This window comes from Drosophila montana, unplaced genomic scaffold, assembly GCF_035044405.1.
Source record: "Drosophila montana isolate Dmon_TW-CO22-7 unplaced genomic scaffold, ASM3504440v1 contig_3633_1, whole genome shotgun sequence".
Taxonomy (NCBI): Eukaryota; Metazoa; Arthropoda; class Insecta; order Diptera; family Drosophilidae; genus Drosophila; species Drosophila montana.
The window spans coordinates 324,036-330,366 of record NW_026998518.1 but is presented as its reverse complement, the minus strand read 5'-3'; the positions used below and the strand labels follow the sequence as shown (position 1 = coordinate 330,366).

The window sequence follows — 6,331 nt, the reverse complement described above, 5'->3', positions numbered from 1 at the left end:
TAAATGTCCATTGAAAAAGTTTTTAGTTCAATGTGTTCTCTTTGTTTTTGGGTAGATGTATATACATATTGTATATATATATATATCTCCCTCTTTCTCCTTTTTTTTCCACCTCTCATTTTGTTGTTGTTGCTGTTTTTGTGGCTTTTCAGTGGCTCCAATATTTTATTCATAGTTGACACGAAATGCGTAACAAATCGTTTCAAAGTCGATGCTTCGATGCCGGGGCATAAAATTTATAGTTCTTGGCCTGCACACGTCGATGGGCGAGGGGCGTGGCGGAAAGGGGCGGGGAGGGGCGGGTAGCTGGGTGTACGGATAGCTGGGAGTTGTCTCCAGGCTGATCTGTTGGCCGTTGTTGGCTTTGTTGTTATTGTTGCTGCTGCTGCTGGCGCTCAAATCAAAAATAAATAAATATAAAACCAGTGACAGGCTTGTAGAAGGGGCGGGTGTTGGGAGGGGGGAGGGAGGGAGGGGGGCGTCAGGCAGTGGGGATAACTAGAAGCAGCTGGGCTAATAAAAAGCGAATTTGCATTGAATTTCCACGCACGTCGTCAGAGAAATGTGGAGAGAGACAACAACAAAAACAGAGAAAAAGAAAGAGGAAGGCGTTTAGCTGAAGGCTGTGATCGAAGTGCAAATACCCTTTAGTAAATGTGCGGCCAGATATTAAAAGGGAGAGAGAGAGAGAGATAAATATGTAATATTTAAAAGGATTTAGCCTTGGGCTGGGCATAATCCATGCCGAAAAGTAGTTAACTCGGAGACTTACCCATAATCCTCCGGTTATGCCACATAAATAACGTTTAGTCCTAAAAAGTTCTCCGGTTTACCGTTACTCAAAACGTACATAGCCCTAAAATACATAGAAATAAATTAAAGATATCTTTAATAGCATTTAGACTGTCTTTGCTTAAACCTAGTTGAGAATTATAAGAATTGCCTGATAACTAGAGAGCAAAACCAAGGCAGATGCTTATACGGTGAAAACTCTACTAACGGACACTCCTATTAGACGGACAGCCTTCTTGGGCGGACAATAACTCTCAAACAATTGGGAATCAGACCCAATCCATTCCACCTCCCTCACACACACTTCTTGAACAAATACTGGACAAATATTGCCCCCTGTTCGCTGTCCGCCTAAAAGAATTTTCACTGTATATTATATGTTCTATGTGTATGTTCTTAAAAATAGTAAACTTTATTTAACATACTATAAGTTAAGCGAATTCCAGAAGTTGAAATTCTACAGAGTTTAAACTTTGGTAAAAGGTTTTTGAATAATATATATTATTACATATTTAATGCAGAACTGGAAACGATACAAAACTTATCATTATAATATGCTCTATCGCATAATATTATATTCCCTATCATATACTATCTTATTGTCATTTAAATTTAGTTACTTTTATCTAATCATACATATGCTTCCATCTTCCAGTTCAATCTTGATCTTTATAGTATTTAATATCATATTCAAACCTAATTTGGCATATATTTTCATATAGTATCTTATTGTCCCGTCAGTTCTTTTATCTTCATATACATATTTTCCTATAATATCTCAATTCTGGAACATTCCACATGTTCTTATGCCCAATCTTTAGCTTCTTTCAATCAAGACCTGCGTCTCTATTCTTCTCTTGAAAGTAGAGTAACAAGCAGACCTGCTTGATCAACTACCTCCCCCCCCCCTCCCTTTCAGGCACCCCTTGCCCATATTGTTGCAGCCAATTTTCGGTGTCGTCTCTCTCGAAGAAAAAAAAAAAGGCAAAAGCAAAAATGGGCCATCAGCAAAGTTGATTTCATTTGGGATGTTTACAAACAAAACGCTGCGACAAAACAAAAGCAAACAATTTGCCAGTGGCTGCCCCCCCCCTGTCCCTGCCCCCCCCCCCTGTCCCTGCCCCCCCCTGTCCCTGCCCCCGCCAGAGGAAAATGCAACTCTGCATTTGTCTGCGCGCCGTTTCGGGCGGTTCAATTTTTGCGCGCCAAATGCAGATAAGGCGGAGAGCAACAGCGTCGGACTCGGGTCTCGGCCAGGGTCCAGGCGACGGCCTCGCTGCCGGCTATCGGGTTACATCGCCAGATTGCCCCCAAGTCCCACCCCTCCCCCCCCCCGCCACCGCTCGTACCCCTCTGGCGGCAACAAACTCGCTTTTAATTGAAAAATGCCCGTGCGAGGCGGCGTCGCAGCTCGTAACTTGACATCGAAGTAGGCGACGCCTGGCGGGGGCTAGGGGCTGCAAGGTGGAAGGGTGGGAGAGGCGGGGGGGGGGGGGGGGGGGCACATGGTTTGAGTGCTTGTGGCATCTGTGGCAGCGCACGTGCAACGGGGCTTTTGTCAAAGTGTCGCCAGCGACGTTGCAAATTTTCGCGCTTTTGGCGGGAACTTTTCGCTCCCCCCCCCCTCCCCTCCTCCCCCCGATGCCAACAACTGTGCGGCTTCATATTTATTCACGCCAGCGTGGCATAGTTCCCCTTACCCCCCCTCCCCCTCGACCAACAACTTGTCAGCCTTTATGAAAGCCAAACATTTGGTCGGTTCATGTGAACCCACGCTAATCCATTTTCGCAAAGAGACGGGCCGAGGGACAGTTCAACGGTGGGGTGGGGATGGGGGCTGCTACCTAATGCAAACAGATCTGGCGTTATCTGGAGTCTGGTCTGGCCGGGCTCCGGCTCCGGCTCTGCGTCTGGCGGCGACCGGTTATGTAAGCCGAGCAATTGCCCCGCGTCTTGGCAAAATTAGTTTTATGCAAATGGCGAATGCCACATAAATTTGCTCCATAAAGCTGCAGGATGCAACGCAGGGGAGGGGGGAGGGCGGTGGATTGTGGCAACTGCAATTGGTGACCAATTCGAGTTGGACTTCCACTTTCGCCTTGATGTCTTTTGTGGCCAGAGATTGCGTTACAATGGAAACCAGGTGGGCAGCCAGGTGGGCTAAAAGCCGATAAAGATGATAGACAGACACGAGGCGGAAGAGAGGGGGAGAGGGGGGGGCAGATAGACAGTGTGCAAAAGTGAAATTGAATCAGTTGGAGACCTTAGGCAAAAGTGTTCAACAGCAGCTGAATAAAATTATGCAATTTTCATAAAGACCTCTTTGATCGGAGACTTTAAGAAAGGGAAATCGATAAAGATGATGGATGCGAATCGCAGAGATGAAGAAAGAGAGAGAGAGAGAGAAAAGAGAGCCAGTTAGACAGATAAACAGTGTGCTAAAGTGAAATTGATTCAATGAAGAGTTTAGGAAAAAGTGCTGAGCAGCAGCGGAATAAAACTATGCAGAGAAAGAACTAGAAGAAGACAGGAAGAGAGAAAGAGAGAGAGAGAGAGAAAGAGAAAGAGGGAGAGAAGGAGAGAGAGAGAGGTATATATCTCTCACTAAAAAGTATGTAAAGTAAAATTGACTCAGTGGAGACTTTAGAGAAAAGTGTTGAATAAAATTACACATAGAGAGAGGATGAGAGAAAACAGAACGAGAGAGAATGAGAGATCGAGAGAGAGAAAGAACAAAAGAAAGAGAGAAAGGCATTTAAACAGGCAAACAGTGCACAAAAGAGAAATTGGAGACTTGAGAATTATACAGAGAGAAAGAAAGAACGAGATGGAGACACAGAGAGAGTGAGAGAGAGAGAGAGAGAGAGAGAGAAAGAGAGTGAGAGAAAGCTTGATACAAAACTGGAATTGATTAAATGGAGACTTTGCTAAAATAGGGTTAAACAGCAACTGAATTAAATCAATTGGAGACCTTAAGTTAGACAGAGAGAGAGAGAGATGGAGAAAGACAGACCGTGTGCAAAAATTAAAAAAGAAAACTGTTAAGAGCTTAAACTGAAGTGTTAAACAACAGCTCAAGCTTCATATATTAGCCTGCGATTAAGACAAAGGTTGCCAGATTGTCTCTTTGGGACAACTCAACTATTAAAATCCTTTTGCCATTAACAAATTTGATCTATTCATCGATTAATTGTCAAGCTATTAGCGTGGGCAGGCCATTTGTCAGCAGCTAAATGATATATCAAAATGATCTAAACTCCGTTTCCCAGTATTCCATATACATATACTGTATATATCTACACGGTCGGAAGCTTGCATCATAAATAGCTCAAGTGTGCCCCTCGCCGAGTTTTCAATTCCCAAACCAATTCCAATTCCGTTTTATCGCAGCAAGATATCTGAAATCTAAGCGGGCAGTCAATGCCATAAATCAGACGTTGCCCCATAATTCAGCTGCACGTGGGAGAGGTGGGAGGAGGTGGAGACGGAGGAGGAGGAGGCGGAGTTGGAGACGGAGACGGAGGCGGAGTTGGAGTCGAAGTCGCACGCATTTGGAATTCCATGGCTAAACGATCGTTTAGCGTGTGGCAGGCGGAAGCGTGAGGGGAGGGTAAGCTAGAGGGGTGGGGGGGAGGAAGGAGCTGAAGGACACACGCGCACGTGAGCTGCAACTTGGAGCGGGGGGGGGGGGGGCAGGAGCTGGAACGGGAGTTGGTCACCTTTACCTTTTGCTGTGGCAAGTCAATAATTGCTTTGTTTTTCTTATTGCATCTGGCGGCCTGTTTGACTGCTGTGCGTGTGTGTGTGTGTGTGTGTGCGTGTGTATGTGTGTGTCGACAGGCTGAGTTATCGCTTTGTTTACATGATAATGAAAATGCAGTGCGTGAAGTGCGAGTGTGAAGTGCGGCACGCAACGTGCGGCACGTACGCACTGCCAAGGCAGGCAAAAGACAATGAAGAAGACGAGGAAGAAGAAGAAGGTATTCGCGTTGCAACACTTGAGCAGCCGCAGCCCCTCCTTCCGCCCACTCATTCGAGCTGCCAGCAGTCGATCACATTGCATCATTTTCTTGGTGGCTTTTACCAACCAACCCCTCCCCCTTCCCCTCCGGACACACGCCCCCTGCACCCTGCCTCAGCTGGTGGCACCACCTGCCACAGGGATTAGCGCGCTCACCTGGAGCGCATCCATCACGCGGATTAGCTCGAAATTCCCTTCGACATGGGAAACTTTTCTTCAGGTTAAGAACTAACATATATAAAGATATATATACACACATATGTGTGTGTGTGTGTGTAATTCGTAAGACTTAGTGGAAAATTTCCCCCGAATAAAGTTTTCTTATGCGCCTTCACAGATTGTGCTATCAGTTGTTTGCATTTGTTGTTGTTGTTTTTTATGTTTTTTTTTTATGTTTTAAGGGGTATTTTCCATATTTCTGTTTGATTATGTTTTATTGTTTGGGATTTTTGATATCTAACTGTTGATTGGTAAATAAAATTGCCAAAGGGAATTACCCGATTTGCCGGGAATTTTACAAAAAGTGCGAATATAAGTTTGAATACGATTAGATAAAAAAAAAATAGCATTTATCTGCGAGTTTATTGTTAATGCGATTATGATTATGCTACTATATGATTAAATTAAAAATTATTATAAGAAAAGAATATTTTAGCCTTATAAAATTCATGTGAACCCCCTTTTTTAAAATTAAAAAAAAAATGAGAATTAATAAAAATTGATTTAGTTTAATTTTATGAGTTTTTTTTTTGTGGATCCATCTTCAAGTTTTTGGAAATAATTAAAAATAATTGCAAAATATTATAACAGGGAAATTAACTATTGAGAGGATTTAGTTTTAAAATTTATATTTGTATATATGTATGTGTGTACAGTCAAAACTCTCCCAACGGACACTCTTATTAGGCAGACCCCTCTTGCGCGGACATCTTAAACCTATCAGAATCAGCTCATACCCAATCAGCCTCTATTTAGCGTACAGTTATCTTAAGCAGACGAAAATTACCCAACTGTCGCTGTCCGCTCAAGAGAGTTTTCACTGTTTAGTATACATATACATATACAACAAATATAATATACATATGTAGTAGGTATACTAGTAAGTATTTAGTATAGTATACAAGATAATGTAGGGTATTTCGATTCATATAAATCTACAACAATTTGCGTACTTATACGTACACACATACATACATTCATGTGCGCCCATACATACATAAGTTTGTGTAACGTGTGGTGCATTAAAATCGCATAAAGAATTCCAGACCCACACATTTTGAGCCCAGCTATAGACGAAATGTATTTCCTAGAATCGTATCGTATCTAAGTACAAGCATATTTTTTACCCAACAAACAATACACAGATGTTTATTTGACTTCTGTTTTTTTACGTTTTTGACAAGCGGACTATCGGACTATCGCATCGGGTGTGCGCCTATCGGCAGGCGTCTTTCCAGAATAGTCGGACAGCCCCGTCGTGACCCGCAGCACGCACATCGCCGCGTCAGCCCACACACA

The 6,331-nt window shown here is 43.3% G+C and overlaps 1 long non-coding RNA gene across 1 annotated transcript in view; it reads right to left on the bottom strand.

Moving 5' to 3' along the window:
• Window positions 1-772: 772 nt before the first annotated feature.
• Window positions 773-6,331, bottom strand: part of LOC135435566 (uncharacterized) — a 30,487-nt gene continuing 24,928 nt past the window's right edge. Inside the window, exon 3 of the long non-coding RNA XR_010437386.1 lies at window positions 773-856. This is a non-coding gene — a long non-coding RNA (uncharacterized LOC135435566). The remainder of the gene's footprint in view (window positions 857-6,331) is intronic.